Source organism: Cupressus sempervirens, chromosome 8, assembly GCF_028749045.1.
Source record: "Cupressus sempervirens isolate cs-2001-9-10 chromosome 8, ASM2874904v1, whole genome shotgun sequence".
Taxonomy (NCBI): Eukaryota; Viridiplantae; Streptophyta; class Pinopsida; order Cupressales; family Cupressaceae; genus Cupressus; species Cupressus sempervirens.
In genome coordinates, this window is record NC_143125.1 from 747,867,315 (window position 1) to 747,888,361 (window position 21,047).

Sequence of the window (21,047 nt, forward strand, 5' to 3'; positions counted from 1 at the left end):
TGAGTTTGAATCAAAATCACATAGTTAAATGCTGATAGCAATATCACAAACTAACTAGGTTAAAATAGTAAGCTAATACCATAAGGAAAACTTGTATTCCCTCTATTAACAACATCCATCTTCTGATTAGCTTACAAAAAACTCTTTCTTATAACTCCCTCTGATGATGATCAATTTTTTCTTTGTTCTAATCCTTTCTCTGATATGTTTTCTCCTTCTCTGACCACTTCTTCCCTCTCTGATCAATAGATCAGTTTAGAACTTTCTCCCTCTTATCTCTTGCACTTGATCAATAAAAATCTTCTACTAATGTACTTTCTCCCTGTTTGAAAAAATTGCCAAAGACATATACCAAACACTTGGTATCTTTAATACATGCAGATATAAGCTTTTACAGGTTCTTTAATTTCTTCCTCTATCACCTTGCTCGTGACTAATTTGTAGTTCTAGTTCTGTGATTACTTTAAGAAGTTCCTAAAGTAAGATCTGTTGGTGTTTTGAAATGCTATAGGTTTCAAATTACCTTGATGAGAAAAAGACACTTCTAGGGGCAGCTAACTCCCATCTTCAACATGTCATTTCAAACACTGGACCAACTATAAGGCTTGACCCTTCTTCTACTTTAGGCTTTGCAAAACCTAGGTAGGTGGACCTTAGATTCAATCAATATGGTACTAGTGCAAAAACATACTCCTAAATGTATCACAATAGATTTAACCCTTATATCTCCTAATAACTCATGCAATGACATAGATCTGCAGTAGCTAAATGTAATTCTATGAAATTCTTAAGCTAAGTGAGGGTTAGACTTTTTAGCTCTTTAAGATGAAAGGGGGAAACATTTGATTAATGATGTTGAATTCAACGACACCCTAAATATGCAATACTAAGAAATAATTAATCCTATAACTAATCAGTGCCTAATCCATTGGGCATTTCTATGAATCAAATACATACATATGGGTACCTGAGACATATTTGTATCTTTGGATATCTTATCTATCCATTAACCTTGTCAACATACATCTATGTTCAATTTAAATATCATTCTTACCTGATATCCTCCTCAATAAACTTGCAACCCTGTTGATTTCCCTGAAGCATTTACATAACTCCTTGAATTATAAGCAACAATGAAACACCATACAACCTTAAGGGACTGCAACTATGACCTAAGCTCTTTGTTCAAAGATCATAAAACATTGAAGATTACTGATAAAGGAGACAAGATTTAAGATGAAACTCAACAAGTAATGTTCTTTGTATTGATTTCCTTGAAATAATACATTCATATGCCTAAAATCAAAACATAGAAACACCTAAAAATTTGAACTATCTATGTTCTCTTCATTACTATTGTTCATACAAGAGAAATTGCTGAAAGAATGGTGTCTTAGTAGTGAGTCAATTTTCTTCTCAAAACTAAAACTAATACAATGAGAAAGAAAGAGAATGATATATGAGGAAGTGAATTCTTAGATCTTTTGTGAAGATGACATGTGTCCACTTGAAAAACCTCTCGTAATAGTGAAAAGAATCTCTCTAATCTCTCTCTATAACTGGATATCCAATCTTTGATCACTTTTGCCTCTTAAAAGCATAAAGTGATTCAAAAACTTGATGAAAAATAATTGCTTTTGATGCCAAATCTCAAATCACTTCAAAGACTAAAATCAATTAAATGGCTTCTAGAATGTAATGTAATCTTTTCAAAGTGTATTTTTCCACATTCAAGCTTCAACGGTCTTTTATATCTGCCTCCTAGCCAATTTTGATGCTCAATGGTGAAAACTGCCTGTTCTATTGAGAATGCCCCAGAATTTACAAATTTGCTTATAGACTGAACTGGTGAGCACCTGTGCAAAAACTAACTCCATATTTGGAAAGTTTGTCTTTTCCCAATTTTGACAGTATATTCGAGTGCATATTTCAGTGAAAAAATCTCCCAATTATGCCTCTTTGAAGTTCAGGCTCCTGACTATGAAGAATCAATTAAAATGAATGCATTTGAAAAATTTAAACATTTTCATAGTTTAAACTATAGGAAGTTAGTCTTTTAAAACAATTTTTTTTGATTTTTTGGACTGAACACTTGGATGATATTATTTTATTTTTAAAAAAAATTCCTTATATCCCCTCAACCAATTGAACAGTGCCACTTAGCGGAATCAGATTCGTTGAAATCACAAGCAGGACCCACATCTTTTATGACTCCTCACCAGATTCTTGGATTTTTTTGGCAAGGCACCATGTCACTACTAGAAAATTATCCCATTTTTTGGTGGTGACATGGTGACCACTGGATTCCAATGAGTTTTCTTGGCAACTTCATCCTTGATTGCCACATCATCGCCACCTCTACACTCGCTTACTGCCACATCATTGCCACCTCATTGTGCCACGTAGGTAGTTGCTATGTCACTATAGTTATCGAATGAGAAACTCCACTTGGTGACATAGCGACAACCACAAGATCATCCATGTGTCCAATCTGATCACCTGGTTGTCGAGCTCACCACGTCATTGATGACATCAACATCTTTGTCAGCATGTTCATTCAAAATTTGACTGCATGTTGCCTCCAGCTAGCTGGGATCCACCACAAGTAAACTTGCATGTTGTGTGCCTTACAAAAGGTCGTTGTCTCAAAGACAACATAACAATTGTGTGTAATGTTATTTAAAAACTAAAACTTTAAGGCATGTGGGATTATGGTTTTGACAGTTTTCCTCTTGACTTCCATGGTGCCGGCACCTCAACCTCACACTTTGCCCTTTTCTTTGAGTCTTTCCATTGCATAGTGAACATTCCATCCTAATGCAAATGCTCCCTGGCATCAAGGTTCCTCTGTTTGCATGACGGCTTCTCTTAAAACATGGGTCTATGTTGATCATTTCCTTCTTGCTTAGCGTGGGTTACTGCTCTATTTTTGAACTTGCAAAATTTTCTCTTAAACTGCTATGTGGTCTACCCTTTGTCCTTTTGTGTGGACATATCATTTTCATGCTTGGAACCTCTCTTTAACACTTGTGATTTTCTCTTGATTGGTAGCTTTCTTCTATGTTGGCTTCCTTCCTTTAATCTGCTTGCGCATTCCTATACAGGGCAACTTAAATTGCAAAACATCTTCTCCTATTTTCAGTGCCGCGGCCTCCTCTTCATTGACACAAGCATTGATTATATCAAAAAGGTGCATCATGTCCCTCCAACAGCTTCTCTTAGCATGCTACCTAGACTCAGGAATCCATTCTGATTCTACATCTCCCTGAAGCATTTTTTTTGCAGACATTTCTTTTTATACACGTGGGCACTCCATTCTATGCTGTAGTCGTGGATTCCTCTTCATCTCTAATAAATTGGGCCCTGTTCCCCATCTACATGCTAAAATGTGGCCTTTGCTTTAGGCAACCCTGCATATTCATCATGAGTAGCTTCTTCTTCAATGCTGCAGCTTGTGCATTTAACATGGAGATCTCCTTTTCTACCATGGGTTCTTTTTTCATTTGCCACGATTTCCATCTTTGTTGCGTCATTTTTCTCTTTAATTCGCTGTGTTCTTTGCCCCAATTTTCTATGGGTTTTCTTTGTTTTGGACTTTCATGTTGTTTCCTTTGGCTTGCAACAATCTCATTCATTTCCATTCACACAGGACTTGATGACTGAGGTAGCAAAGAAAGCAATGCATCTATAAGAACATCCATAAAAGTAGGTCTAACATTCTCCTCATTGTCACTTTCAACATCAAGATCTATAGAATTACCAAATGTCTCCTTGTAGTATATTAGAAGTTTAGTAGCTGTTTCACATGCTTCCTCATGTTTAAGGGGGATTTGAAGTAACAATTGTATAAGCAAGAAGCGCATTGCTTGCATTTTCTTGATGTTACTCCCACCTTTATGGGCCGCTTGAAAAAGTTGCACTTCTGCATCAAGCATTTTGTTGGATGTATGTTCATCATCCTTACTCAAGGGCTAGAATAGAGAGACCGATGGGATATTCTACAATGTCCCTAGAAAGCACATTGTGTATGCTCCCAAGTCATTTGATTCCAATGGACTCAATTCATGTTGCATTATCTCATCTACTTCTGCATGTTTTTCTAAAATCAACAAACATTGTGCATCTGCTACTAAATGTTGCATTTTCTCAATGCAAAGCCTCCTTATTTTAACTGATGCAGATTTCTTTGGCCACTTTAGCTTCTCTTGCAACTTAAAAGATGTTACTTCGATACCTAGAGATGCAATAAATAGTCACTACATGGCAAAAAAATTCAATATCTCCTTTTGAAGGGGAAATTTTAAGGCAAGTTCAATAGAAGCATTTTTTGAAAGATGATAAATGCAATCCACTATCCATGACCTCAGAACATCATCTGAGCCACTTGCTTCTCCCAATGAGCTTGTATTGTCCTTATCCATAGCTTGGCTTTGTTTATGCCACATTTACTCGTGCTCTTCTTTTTGCATCCTAATGCGCAAATAGTCCTTTACTTTGAGGGAATTCACAATGTTATATGTATATTTTGAGATTTACAATGATTTAAAATATTATAACATTTCCCTTTTAAAACTATCTTTAATGCCCTTATGTTCTATCAATTTGATGTAGATTAGTCAGGCCCCAAAGTGGGTCTAACTTTAAAAAATTCATTTTCAAACAACTGAACCTCAAATCGATCCATTGAACCCATCTTACTGACTACCATCAAATTCGACCACTGAATAGTCAATCAAAACTCATTTTACCATTAGTCTGCAAATTGTCAATTTAGTTCCAGAAGGTCCTTTAATTGGCCTTAAAAACTAATTCAAACACTTGACCGGGCTCTAAAATTATACATGCTAATTCTTTGCTCCACATACTCTTACCTTGTCGAATCTCGTCTCATGAAAAATTCTCAGTCAAAATATTTTGACTAACAAACTTAACCTTTCAGAATTATCTGCAAGTAAACATGCTAGAAAACCATAAAATGCTATTGGATTTGGCTTTAAAAACTGGGTAAAATGACACTTGGGGGAACAAAAACTAGGATGTTGGTTCACTATCATGAGGAGAGTATAAATATATCATTTGGGCTTATGAGGAATAACTAGGCACAAATGGCGAGTGGTCAAAGTGGGCTACTCAAATTTGCAAACTAGAAACAATGGTAGAAAAACAATTTTTACAAATGGAATGGACCTGGAAAAGTGTGCAATTGGATTTGTTAAGACTTGAAAATTGACACACTTAAATTATTTTTAGAGTGTAACATAGCAGTACAATCCATTTGATCTCATCTATCATGGATCTCAAGATATGACATCACGAATAGGGGTTCTGACAAATCTGCTCCTTTTGACACCAGTAAAAAGTTACAAGTTGCATTTGGAATCGCACTTGAAAACTGATCAAATTGATTCATCATAAGCTCAAAATTGAAAAATAGCAAGTCTCTGACCTCTAAAATGCAACACAAAAGGAAATTTTCCATTTTGGTCAATTGGGTCAAAGTCATAATAAGTCAAACAAGGCTTCCCAGAATTCAAAACAATTCATATCATCATAACATCAATAAATGATCAAATTTAAGGAATTCAAAACCTAGATAAATAGATTCAAAATGACTTGAAATCTGAAACATAGGCTCTCTGGTATGGAAATTAGACACTCCCAAAGTGGTGAGTCATGAAACATTATTGGGTGTGAAATATTCCATTGCAAACAAAGCCTCCTATCATTGTTTGACACTTCGGTGAAAATACAAAATTGACAACTGCTCAAAACAAGACTTCACAAAATGGCCCAAAATGATAATTTATCACCATGGAACATGTGGACATACTAAATTCAAGGTGCTAGAAGCATTAAACACCTCTTTTGGGACTCAAAAGTACAACCAAGTACATATGCATTTTAAAGCGCTCATAGGGCTTAGTTCATCAATGGTACTCAAAATCAGGGCTACATTTTTGAGGCCAACAAGATCCTCTGCATCAATTTTTATTATATGAACATCAACTTTTTTGATGTAGGGCACTCCTTCTATTTCTTACATAGCCTTTGATAGGGGTATCACCCCAATTTACCTCTTAGATACTCATAAGCATCCTTAGGTGATGCTTTTGTGAATATATCAGCAATTTTCTCCTTTGTGTTAACATGTTCCATCTTCACTTTTTTATCTTGAACCAATTCTCTTACATAATGATACTTAATTACAATGTGCTTTTTCTTTGTGTGTATCACTAGATTCTTTGATATATTGATAACACTTGTATTATCACAATAAAGTATCAAGTATCATTGGTTCTATGATTTCTTCCTTCATTCCTTTGAGTAGTTGTTTGATCCATAAATTGTTTTTGTAGTTTATAGCAACAACAACATATTCTATTTTAGCAATATATTGAGAAGTACAACTTTGTTTCTTGCTTGTCCATATAACTAGTCTTTTTCCTAAGAAGAATGCTCCTCCACTGGTGCTCTTTCTGTCATCAATGTTTTCAGCCCATTCAACATTAGTGTAGGCTCTTAGTTCAAACTTTTCATTCTTATTGTAGTATAAACCAAACTCTTATATTCCTTTCAGATATCTCATTATTCTCTTCAAAGCCATTAAGTGATTCTCCCTAGGATTAGCAGAAAATCTTGCAACTATCCCCATAGCTAATGCAATACCAAGCGTGCTATGTACTACATATTACAATTTTTCAATCATGGATCTATATAATGATTGATTCATCTCAGCTGAATCATCATTCTTTGATACCTTGTGTCTTGTCACCATAGGTGTACTTACTGGTTTAGAATCCTCTAATCCAAATATCTTCAATATCTCTTTGACATACTTTGATTGAGTGATGTATATACCATACTTCATCTAATATACTTGTAATCCCACAAAGAATTTGATCTCTCCAAACATAGACATTTCAAATTTTTGCTTCATTTGATTTGCAAAGTCCTTACATAAAGCATCTTGTACTCCAAATATGATATCATCAACAAATATTTCTGATAACAATATTCCTTTTTCCTTTTCTGTCTTCATGTACAGATTGATATTATCATTAGTCCTTTCAAATCCAATGTTCACAAGATAAGAATGATGTCTCTCATACCATGCTCTTGGTGCTTGCTTAATCCATATAGGGCTTTTTGTAATCTACATACCATGTTCTTATTGTTATCATCAACAAATCTTTCTAGTTTTTCTATGTAGACTTCTAATATGTCATTTAGAAATGTAAATTTAACATCCATCTAATAAACTTTGAAACCTTTGTATGTAGCACAAGCAAGTAGAATTCTTACTCCTTCCATTCTTGAAATAGGGGCAAATGTCTCACCATAGTCAATTCCTTCTTCTTGTGTGTATCCTTTGCAAACTAATCTTTCTTTGTTTCTTGTCACTTCTCCATTCTCATCTAGCTTGTTTCTTAATACCCACTTGGTGCCAATCACATTCTTGTCTTCTAGTCTAGGAACTAGACTCCATGTTTTTTTCTTCTCTATCTATTGAATCTCTTCTTCTATGACCTTGTACCAGTCATCATCTTCCAACACATCATTTACTATTTTGGGCTCCTTTATGCTTAACAAACATGATTCACTTCTCAGTCTATTTCTTTTCATTGGCCTAGCATCTCTATTTGCAATGATTTGATCAGTAGGATGATGTCTTTTGATATATTTAGAAAATCTTGGCTTAGATCTCATTTCTACATTTTTTCTTTTAGCTTCAAAGTCATTGTGTGCATCTCTATTAGGTATCTCAACATCTCTTTCATATATACTAATATCAGAGTTAGAATGTGCATTTTCTTCATTTTGAAACTTGGCATTTGAATTTAGCTCAGTTCCTGAATGCATTTCGACATTCACAGGATGTAACTTGATAGTTACTAAGACTTTTTGTTGATTTGTAACTTGATTTTTAGCATCTTCTTTAACATTTCATAGGTTTAGCCTCATGTACTTTTGTAAATTCATCAAAATTCACATTTGCACTTTCCAAAAAAAATTTAGTGTTAGTATTTAAACACTTGTAGGCTTTGCTTGTTGTTGATTATCCAAGGAATGTACCTTCTTCACTTTTTGCATTAAACTTTCTATTTCTAACATCTTTAAGAATATAACACTTACTTCAAAATATTTTAAAGTACTTTACATTAGGTGGATATCCATACCATAGTTCAAAAGGTGTTGAATGAGTGCTTTTCTTGACTTGCACATGGTTTAAGGTATATATAACAGTACTTACAACTTCTCTCCAATATTTTAGAGTAACATTCTTCTCCATCATAAGTGTTTTGGCACAGTCCATTATAGACCTTTTTCCATTTTGTGGAGGTGTCTTAAGTGCAAAGGTCTGTCTTTTGATTCCTCTATCATTAGACAACATCAAACTCATTTGAAGTGAATTCTCCTCCTCTGTCTGATCTCAAGCATTTCAAATTCTTACCTATTTCTTTCTCAACTCTTACCAAGTACCATTTAAACATTTTAAAAACAACAAATTTCTATTTTAGAAACATGATTGTCATCATCCTAGAGTAATCACCAAAAAATAGCATTATGTACTTATCTTCTCTGTAGCTTTGCACTTCAATTGGTCCACAAAAGTCAGTATGAATAATCTCTAGTATTTCTTTAGAGGTATAAGCTTTACTCTTAAAGCTTGACTTTTCCATTTTGCCTAGTTGACATTGTTTACATACTATATTATCAGGTTTCTTCAACTTAGGTGATCCTCTAACTCTTTTCATGTTACTGATACTAACCAAATTATCAAAATTAACATGACATAATCTCTTGTGACAAAGTTGGACATCATCAAGTTTTGCAATAAGACAAGTAGCATCCTCTATATCTAGATAGAATATATTACTTCTAGTTTGATCACCTTTTCCAATTAGCTTTCCATTTGTGTCATATATCTTGGTAGTTTTGTTTTCAAATTCAACCTTGCATCCTAGATTATTCAATTTTGACACACTTAACAAGTTATAATTGAATCCTTCAACACAGTAAGCATTATCACATGAAATCTTGTCTATGAGTTTGATAGACCCTTTTCCTTTTATCAAACATGGTGCATCATTACCAAATCTTACAATATTTCTATCATAACAAGTTAAGGTAATGAACTTACTTTTATCTTCAATCATGTGATGTGAGCATCTACTGTCAATGATCCATTTATCATTCTTGTTCACACAAGTAACAAGTGTAGTTGCCTCATCCTCATTAGATTCGTCCTTGATTGCAACATATACCACTTCATCATCATGTTCATCAAAATCATTTTCATGAATAATGTAGCATGACTTCTTGCTTTTGTCTTTGTAACCTATGCTATCATCTTCTCTTCTATTTTTGTACTTATTTCCTTCTCTGTAGTTCTTCTTCTATGTACATCTTGCAAAAATATGACCAACTTCATTGCAATTGAAACAAATGATAGGTAACTTACCTTTGAACTTTCCTTTACCTCTGTGAAATCTCCTTGCCAGTAGTTCTTCCAATTGTTCAATGTCTTCCTCATCTATATTACTATCACTGGATGGATATTATTTTTTCTTCTTCTTCTTCTTCTTCTTCTTCTTCTTCTTTTGCTTTACCTTCTCAAAATCCTTCAATAACAACTTAGCTTTGAAAGCAAATTCAAGACTCTCTAGTTTTTAATTGTCAAAGTTAGATAGCTCAAAAGCAGTGAGTCTAACTACCAGACCTTCAAGGGTTAGATCATTTCCTAGAATACATCTCAACTCTTGGATTGCAAAAATTCTAATTGTTGGAATTTACAAGTGGAAAAGTTTACTTCTAAGGGGGGTGAATCAAAAGTAACTAACTTTAACCTTTTAAATTTTTTAGCTAAGATCATTCACATGCATCTAACATATCTACTTAACATGAAAATAAAGACATGCATGAAAATAGATAACAAAAGATTTTGGTCACCCAAAAATCTTTTAAAATGAGAAGGTAAAACTGGGGTGGGGATGACACCCACAAATTATCACTACAACAATATGTAACTATTTAAGGTTACAAAGTTTGACAACTTCTAATGGTCTTCCCTATGAAAGGATTGTCCTGTTAAAGGCTTTACACTCTGTTAAAAGTGACCTAGTTAAAAGATTTATAAACACTCACTTGGAATGTTACCTTGTTAAAGGATTTAACACCTTGTTGAAAGGCTTACAACATGGCTGTTAGACCAACCTATCATCATAGGATTTTCATTCCTAATATAATGGATAGAGAGTATTAGAAAGTCTTGACTTGATGACTTACAATCTTCAATTGTGGATTCAAGATGCTCGCTCTACTTTGTCTATTATGATCCTTCCTTGATCTGATATATCTCTCCTCGAAGTTCTAATGCTCTATTCTAATCAACTGTATTATGAAATGATGTTCTTCCTTTTCTAAGTTTTTACACCCCTCCATACTATGCTAGCATTCTCCTATAAACTTTTACACATACACACATAATGGGGTTTCGTCCTCCTTTTAAAAATTGCGAAGACTTAGGGTTAGGTATGAATCTACGATCAATATTCATTCTTCTTTTCCCATTCAATTCTTTCACTTTTCCTATAGGCTGCATGCTTTCACCATTTTTCTTAATGGTTTCATGTTGATTACATAGGGAATGTAAAATATTTGATCTTATCTTTAAGATCCTTTGAGATTCATCCTGAGTTGGCTAAAAAATGCTTTACATCTAAGTTTGTGAAGGCACAATTTCATATCTTGATTCTGTGTTATTCGACACTTACTAATTTTTGATGCTCGACACATATAGGAATTATGTCTCGCTCAGCATGTGTAGTAACTCTATCTCACTTGACATCAATACTTTTCTTGGCACCTTTAGTGACTCGGCATCACTTATCACTTGGCACTTGAATCTTGCTTTACACCTAAAGTTCACTTGGCACCTGTTGAATTTCTAGCTCGGCATATGCTATAGCTTGACATCTATATTAAACTGGGCATCATTTGGAAATTGGTTAAGTGTGTTGACACTCAATTATCAAAACCAATCTGAGATCAATAATCTCCCCCTTTGACATGAGTGGAAAAAATAGTTAACTAAACATTAGGAATCGTATCTCTATGAGTATAATACACATCCTGTTCGATATATGTACAAAACTTCAAAAACTTGTTCAAAATTTTGTAGAAGACTATATACCTCAAAAATTTGTTACTCCCCCTGAGTTGATGTGCCATTTCTATATCCAAAATTCCCTTAAGCTGGATTTCTCTCATGCTGATGTGTCTGATACTCTTTTCCTTGTCTGCTTTGTCTTGTTTCTATCTGCTATGTTTGTATTCCCCCTTTATTTTTGCTCCCCTTTTCACACATCTCCTTGTAGTTTTTGTTATCCTTCTGGTGTTATTTCCTTATCTCTTATCAAAAATCAAAGTTTTATTATCTCCATCAAAAATGTATTTCTCCCCCATATCTACCTATATTTCTCAAAAATGTATTACCTCCCCCTTTTTTGACACTTATGTCAAAGGGTCCTAAGAATGAATGGAATATTTAGCCAAAAATGTTTTATCTACCTCCATTAACATCTTTAGAGAAGCATCCTAATTGTCTAAGGAAATTTCCAGTGCTTTGAGCTAGATGGTTGTCTTTGCTACAAGATGTACTATGCCTTCTAATGTAGAAAGATTTGGATCTTTCTTCAAAACATTTTCTACATAGGCCATCTCTTTATGTAATACTTCCAGATGCAGGGTGATTGCAGACTAAATTTGTATTAATTTGGCCTTAACATTAGCCTCTTCTACTATTAATAGAGCTAACTCCTTCTGACTGTGAAGCATTGTGGAAAAATGCTTCTCACTTTGAGCTAGATCCTTGGGTAGCTATGTGCTTGATAACTTAAGGTTCCTCTCCCAGCTCAATATTCTCTAGCTAGTTTCTTGTGTGAAATATGAAGAGTCACATAGTTTGGAGTATAATGAGAATATGTTCTCAAGTACTATTTTCACCTTTTCAACCTTCTTAGAAAATTCCACATGTGATATTGCTATCTCACTAGATATCTTCTCATTAACCTTCATTTGAAATTTATTTCCAAACCATTCTAGTAATTTAAGATTAGTATCAAGGTCTTCATTTTGTGCCTAGTACACTATGTTGGATAGTTGCTCCATAATGGGCTTTGTTTCATCAGGTACTGGTAAGCTGAATGCATCAAGAAAGATGTCTTTTATTTCTATCAGTGCTTACCTCTGCCTATACTCATTCCTAAGTATCTCGTGTTTCTTTTTTCTTTCTAGTGCCTCTTGTACTTCATTTATCTATGCTAGGTTCATTGTCTTGTAGTCATAACTTGGAATGACCATCTCTTCATCAAGTGCAAGGTCTCCATAGTGAAGTACCCTTGTGACCTTGGTGGAGCTTGAGCCTGGTGTTGATATTTGCAGTGGTACTGCATCAGTGGTTGGCTACTTAGTAGGAGTCCCTATAGTAGACAAATTAACCAATGTCTGTATTGCCTCTTGCTCTTTTTCCTTAGGGTTTTTCTCCTCTTCCTTGTCTTCTTTACTTTTGCCTTGATTAATTACAATGATTTGAGGAGGTGCACTTTGGCTTTGTGTTGTAGGATCAGTGGTAGCTTTTTGTCTCATTTTCTCCTTATCTTGCTCCTTGGTAGTTACTATAACTATAGTGTCAACCTTAGTAGTTGTGTCTTGTGTTGCTTTCTCTTTTGGTTGATCACTTGCAGCTATAGGAGGTTGTGAAGTTGGTTCTTGTGTGCTCACCTTTTCCTTGGTAATGTTAGCTACAATTTTTTGAAGTTCCTCTACACTCATTAGAACTGGATTAGTACACAACTATGCTTATAGTGATGTCTGGTGAAGGATCTTTTTCAGATCCTTTGCAGTTAGTGGATTAATGTTCTAACCTGAGGTGTCAGGAACATCCTTCACAATTATAGTTTCTATATATGTAGGTGCTATATTTGGAGGACTTGGTGGTGGCAATTGTGTTTCTTGGACACTCTGTTCTTGGTGTTGCTCCTCAGTTGTTGCCTCATCACCTTTATGTGTCTTCTCCTCCACTGTAACTTCTTTCTCTTTCTCTCATTCTTCCTCATTTTCCTCTCCTTCCTCAACATCATTTCTTCCCTCAAAGGGATCTTCTTGTCCTTCCTTGACTATTGTTAACCCATAAGTTAATTTCCACATTTGTGTGGATTTCTTTACAACATCCTCAATTTTATTTTGTAAAATGCTGAAGGCTCTGTATTTGGGTGCAAATTTGCTCCCATGTTTCTTGCTAGCCTTACTTATTTGACCTTTTGTAATGTCTGGAATTACACAAGCCAATGTTGACTCCCTTATTTCCTTCTCCACATTTAGGCAGTAATTCCATTTATTTTCAACAATGGGGCTTAGCTCCTTAGGCATAGAATTGTCCAATTCAAGTGGAGTAGTCTTGAACTTGGCCACCATAGTGTAGATAGACTCTTCCACTATGTTCTATTCTTCCCTTGACTATTTATTAAAATCAATGGTCTTTAACCCAATTAAATCTACATTATCCCTAATGCTATCACAAACATTTTCAAGATCAAATTTGGTGGTGTGACTTACCACTCTGAATTGATCATTGTTAGATTATGTTCTTTCTTCACCTGACTCTAGGGGTGCAACATATTTTCTTCTCTTCTTTTCTGTAGGCCCTCCTTGTTCTATGGCTTTTTTCTTTTCCTGTTCCTTAGCCACTTTTTTTGTTGCCCTTGTTTCTTCCCTTGTAGTAGGCTTGGTTGTGCTCGACTTAGCTACTTTCTTTTTCCCTTTGGGCTGTGCAGCAGGCTATTTCTGTGCCTTTCTCTTCTTGGGTTCATCCTTTGGTACTTTCTGGTTTACACCTTCTTCTTCCTTTGCATCCTCACCCATGCTTTGGGTCAGTGCTAATGGTTCTTGACCTTGTTCATCTTTATCATCTTGAGCTTCTTCATCTTCTTCTTCTTCAGCAATGCCCTCACCAAATTTTTCCTTTAACTTCTTTACCAGTTTGTCCTTCTTCTTCAGTGTGGAGGCAGTCTTCAACTCCATATCCACCTTTGATCTTACCACATCATAAGTCCCAAAATGTGGTGAAATCTTGTCCACTTCTTCTACCAATAATGTAGTTATAGCTACAGATGCCTCATCTATATTTATCTCACATCCAAGAGGTCTTAGCCATCTAACCCTTGGTATTGCTACTTGTATGTAAAAAAAATCAATATCTATAAGAAAACATACATCATTTACATGTTGTTCTACCAATGAAACTGGTATCCTTAATCTCTGTTTCATGGATTTCATGAAATCTTCAAAATAACTTGTCATAAGAGTTACAAGATTAGCTCCCATTTATTCAATGTATTCATTTACTTGAGCTACTATAGTCTTGTTGGTTTTCCAGTTTACTTTACCAAAAGATGGAAATTCATTTTGTACATAGAAAAATAATGCAAATCAAAATTGCACCAAATTTTCACTGTGCTCCCTTGGTTCTCCTTATTGCTGCTAGATTTTCATTAATTTGTTGCAGTTGCAATTCTACAAGATCATAAGTATGATCCTTCCTCACTAGTTTGTAACCAACATCCACAACAATGCATGGTACACTATTAAGTCTACTGGATTGATAAAATTTGTATGAAATAAACCTAATAGAAAAGTCAACAAGAGGGTCTTTAATAGTATCTATACTCATTCCTCTCTTGTTCCATTTGGCACTTGTGTTCTTCTCAATTGCTTCCTTTGAGTCACTTCTGAGGGTCTTTGGCCGATCTAGGGTTGGATACCCCATTACTCTATGTACAATCCTCTTTGTTATTTTCACTGGGCCATCTTCCAGCCACAAACTTCCATCATGAATTCTGCTGAGTACAATTCTAATCCATTCCATTTTGAAGATAGTGGGGAATTCTAGGGCACGAGTCAAACCCTTCCTCTCAATGATTTGGTACTCTTCCTTTAATACTCTATTTTCACACAAATTTTCATAGGCTTCTCTCATTTCCATGTCTCCAATGGCTCCTATCTTGCAGTTGTAACATCTCCTAATATCTTGGACCATAAATACCTTAGGAGGAATAATAGATAGGGCTTTGGCTGGGTCATTTTTGTATGCCACTTCAGGAATTGGCCAAAAATTAGGTTGTTTTACTTCATTTGACTCAAGTTGGACCTCAAACAACTCTTTCTCCTGTGGTTTCCTAGAACTGGAGGCCATTTGTGTGATCTAGGGTTTAAACATGAAGAAAATGTGAAACTACATAGCTCAACATTAGTATAAATACCTTGAGAATGATGAAATTGTATTGAATCACTATTGAAATTGGCTCAAATGTTGGATTCTCTACCTTGAAATTGTTTTGCACTCTTCTTCATCTTTGCTCTTTGTTTGTGATCACAAAAACTGGTTCAAAATGTGATCATATACCCTATTTTAATAGCATTTAATGCTTAGTGTGTTTACAGTTATCCACTCATCTTCTTAAGCATTTCTACATTACTCGGCTTCCATTGGTTTTGAAACACTCGGCATCCACTAAAGTATCCCTCACTCGGCTTCAGCTGAAATTTCTCTTCACTTGGCTTCCACTATCAACTCGGCTGCAATTAACCATTTGGCTTTTGGGTGAACCCACAATAATGGGTTCCACTTTAGTGGGACAAACAAATTCTAAAAAGTTGCCAAATTTTCGCAATTCCAAACTCCATACGTTTGCGCGAACCTCAGGCACATGTTCACATGAACATGCAAACGACACATGTTCGCGCGAACCTGTTAAGCCATGTTCGCATGAACCTATATTGCATGCATTTTCAGCTATTAAAATCACATTTTTTCAACTTTTCCAATTCATTTTTATGGCGACTACTATTTATTCAGAGGGTTCGGGCGAACGTGTCATTTGTGCTACCTCTGTCACCATCATCATGTCGCTTTCATTCTGATTCTCATCAGGTATGTCAAAATATTATTAATTTAATATTTTTCAACGTTTTTAAAGTATTTTTTTATGTTATCAAAGTAGATTTTAATGTTTTTAATACATTTTTAAAATGTTTTTAAAGCATATTTAAATGTTATTTACATTTTTAATAGTTTTGAAAGCATATCTAAATGTTAATTTAATATTTTTATTGTTTATTTATATTAATTTAGAAAACATAAAAATATTATATAGAAAACATTAGAAAAAATAATATAAAATTTAGCAAAAACATTAGAAAACAAATTTAGAAAAAATATTACGAAAACATTAGAGAATTTATTATTTAATATAAAATTTAGAAAAAAAAAAAAAAATTAGAAAATTTAGAAAAAAAGATAACAAAAATATTAGAAATTTTAGAAAAAACATTAAAAAAAATTAGAAAATTTATAATTTAATATAAAATTTAGAAAACAAATTTATAAAAAAATATTTTAAAAAATTAGAAAATTAAAAAAAAACATTAAAAAATTTAAAAATTTAGAAAAAAATATTACAAAAACATTGGAAAATTTAGAAAACATATTTAGAAAAAACATTACAAAAATATTAGAGAATTTATAATTTAATATAAAATTTAGAAAAAATATTAAAAAATAAATTTAGAAAAATATTAGAAAAAAATATTATAAAATTTAAAAAATAATTTAAAAAAAAACATTGCAAAAACATTAGAAAATTTAGAATTTAATATAAAATATAGAAAAAAATTACAAAAACATTAAAAAATTTATAATTTAATATAAATTCTAGAAAAAAATTTAGAAAAAAACATTAGAAAAATGTTAGAAATTTTATAATAATATAAATTTTAGAAAACAAATTTAGAAAAAATTAGAAAAATATTATAAAATTTGTAATAATATAAAATTTAGAAAAACATTAGAAAAAATATTTTAAAAAAATTAGAAAAACATTACAAAATTTATAATAATATAAATTTTAGAAAACAAATTTATGTTAAATGTAGACATGTACATGTTTTCGATATTAATGTTTATGTATATATGTCAAATTCAATTTAATGTCTTAATTTTACAAGTTTAATTAAATGACATATCTTAAGGGTCTAGATCCTATATTGTACATGTAAAAATATAGATTAGAGTGTATAATTTTTTATTTTGAACATAGATGTACATGTATATTTGTTCATGGTTAAAAGTAAATATATGTACATGTTTTTAATAAATTCACATTTTTATATGTATAATTTGTGTATATGTTAACTATTGATCTTAATTTATCTTATAACTAAGTGTAATTCACTATATTTAATAACACATGTCTTAAGGGGAGATCCTAAATTATACATAAGAATGTAGATTAAAATGTATATTTTATTTCATAAATGTACATGTAAATATGTTCATGTGTTAGATATAGACGTGCATACATATGTTTTCAATATTCATGTTTAAATGTACATATGTTATTATTTTTTATGTCTTAATAATTAGAAGTATATAATTAATTATATAATTCAATGACATGTCTTAAGGGGAGATCGTAAATTATACATATATAAGAATGTAGATTAATTTGCATATCTAGGTATGAATATAACATACATGTACATCCAAACCCTAACCCTAATCTAACCAAACGCTAACCCTAACCATTATCTAAACCCTAACTCTAACCTTGATCTTAAAATTTAATTTCTAAACCCAAGATTATAAATGATAATAAATACCCTAAATCATAATCTTGAACCAAATCATAAACTTCATATGCTAAGTTCCCTTATCCTAAATTCTTAACCATGGAACTTAATATTAACCCCTAAACTTAATGCTAGAAATTATGTAAGTTCGTGTAAACCCTGACAATGTCATAAGGTCTTAAATCTTACCCTAAAATTGAGCCTAATTTCACTAAAACCCTATTTGAAAACCTAATTGAAGCCTAACTTACATAAAATTAAAACAAGTTGACCCTAATCCTAAATTGTTAAGAAATTCCATTTGAGATACATGCACATACATTCAAACACATGTACATACATGAAGTATGACCCTTGATTTAAATGATATATATGTAACCCAACTTGAAACCTAAACCTTGAAACATTATCATTTAAGAGTAATATAAATAATTTATTACCCTTTAATTGTATTCTCTAATAATACCCCCCAAAGTATAATAAAATCTTAGAACAACAAATTAACTCTAACCATAACCAAACTCTCAACTTTAAAGTTATCTAATACTTATATGCAAATTAATCTAGGTCTGGATGTGTTACAGATTATCTAGGTCCATAATGTGTGATGTATGTTTAATTACATGTGTATAATTTTTAATGTTAAAAATAAATAATTGTGTACAGCAGGCAGTTTAGCTCTTCATACATTTCTATAGATATGGCTTCACATGATATGCTTGATGCAGCTTTTGGTGCGACACTTGATGTAGTTCCTACTCCAACTCCTACTGTGGCACAAGTTGATGGGGTTCCTATTGCAGTGCGTGATGTAGTTCCTAATATGGCTCCTCATGCAACTTGTGGTGGGGTTCGTGCTGCAGCTTCTGGTGGGGCTCATCATGTACCTCAACATAGGGCTTGTCGTGTAGCTCATGTTCCAGCTCCTGGTGCGGCTCATGTTCTAAGTTAGGCTGCACCTGTAGCTCCTGCTGGAGGTCCTGCTACGCCACCTCCACGCATCGATATCGATGCTTTATTTTCATTTTTAGAGCAAGAGGTTGCTAGACTATAGAACTCTATATTGACCTTTGATGATGGTCTTTATAGAGACATATGTACTACGATATGTAGGAGTTTATAGGATTTGACAACTAGGTTTAGAGGTCACCATTCATTTACTCCTGCCATATTAGCTTCCATCTCTAGGGAGCTTAGGACTGAGGTTTCAAGAGATGCATCATTCAATGACGTCAAGAGGGTAGCCCCCAAAGACATCATCTAGAGAGAGCTCTTTCCATCTTATGAGGGGACACAGGGTAGGGTGAGAGGCTACAGAGTCACATGATGCAGGGACCCTATTATTGCTAGCATGATCTATCCACGATTTTTAGCTGCATATGGTCATTATCCTAATAATGACTAGATACCCTTTATTTTGCATAGTAGTTGTACACTGAGTTTTGTATAGGGCTCAACGTCAACTACTTGGATATTCCAGATTATTACAGATAGGGGCATGGTCGGATCGCAGATCATGACCAGTACCGCAGTGTAGATTGTCTGCCACCTGCAGATCTTAGACAGTTTGTTGGACTGAGGATGCCTCCTATGATTCCTACACATGTGCCTATTGTAGATAGAGTCATCATTGCTTCCCAGAGGGAAGCAATTGACACTATTAGGCACATTGCATCTATTATGGCTAGTATCACATTAGATTCTATTGGTCATTATCTTCATAGTTGACATCCTCATCCACTTGGTCGACCATCTTCACAGGCATCTAGTAGCACTTCAAGTGCCTCCTCTGATGATGCATATAGAGCTGTTGGGCTAACATTGCCAGGCGATATTCATGGTCTTTCAGGATAGCAGACACATATGGATATGGCACTGTATTTTTTGGAGGATATGCTGCACTTTATTAGCTATATTTTTGATACACAAAGGATTCTAGTACACACGGTGATGGATGTTATTAGACATCATTAGAGCCCTGACACAGTTCCACAGACATAGGCTGCCACACCAGTGATAGATGATACACCTGTGTGTAGCTCACAGCATTTGGGACTAGACTCATGACACTCTATAGATGACTCGAGCATATGAGTTGGAGATGTCCATATCACAGCCAAGGGCCTTGATGATTTTGATGAGTAGTTGTGAGGCCTGTTTGAGATTGATACTAGTTCGAGCCTGGGTATTTCATCATACATGGACTTGTTATTTAGACCTGGCAGCACTGATTCTACACCAAATGTACCCAACCAATTATACAGTCCACTTCACTCAGATTTACTAGCAGTTGGACATGGAGTTTCAGCCTCAGGTGCATCAGTAGATGATACGATGGAGTCTACTGATCATCCTCCACCTCTAGAGATCCAGGTACATATATAATTTATTTTTAATTTTAAATATATATGAAATTAAAAAATATGTTTATTTATTGAAAAATTTAGTTCAGATATATATGTAGTTATTTAATGTAATATTTAACTCGTAATAAATCATGTAGGCACAGGTCACTGAGCACATGGTTACGCATACTATTGGTTTAGGGCATCATATACATGAGAGAGATGATTCTATTGAGGCACCCAGTAGTGTTCAGGTACTTGAGTTTTAAATAGTTTGTTTAAAGTTATTTAAATATTTTGAAAACTATATATATATATATATATATATATATGCAAATTTGTATTTAATTTGAATGCACATGTACATGATGCACATATGTATATATATGTTTTAAAGATAGAACTCTAACACATGTATGTATATATGTATATATATTTGCAGGGATTGGTTGATACACCTCGACGAGAGGATGTACAGGAGACTTGATTAGAGGGTTGTTTTGTTCGTATGCATCTTGAGGGGTCCTCCTAGTAGTAGATCAAATTTATATATTTTTTGATGCATATATATTGGAGGTCCAGTTTACATGTACACATGTGTATTTCAGTTCCTTGATGACATGCATGTACTTTCACTATTTATTTGATTATTGAGAATTTTAGTAGTTAGATACCATCACATGTACGTATATATGACTTTTTATATTTTGCTACATATGTATATTTATTCGAGATTTACAGTTTGCATTTGAAATACATAGAGATATATTAGATCTATAGATGTTTATTCTTGAGACATGTATATGTGTATATATGTGTATTTTTTTGTGTTATATCTATATAACATGATCTTGAGACACTTATGTACATGTATATCAATTATCAATTAGTAGGAAGTTAGAAAGATACATATTTCTTAAATTATCAATTACTAACCCACTAAAGATAAATATTAGTTTTATGTGGATAAAAATATGCTAATTAGTTAAGCCAATACATTATTTTAGAGAACTT

General features: G+C 33.5%; 1 pseudogene; it reads left to right on the top strand.

The window, feature by feature from the left end:
- LOC149544581 (disease resistance protein RPS4B-like) overlaps window positions 1–18,640 on the top strand; it is a 137,607-nt pseudogene extending 118,967 nt beyond the window's left edge.
- The last annotated feature ends 2,407 nt before the right edge of the window (window positions 18,641–21,047 follow it).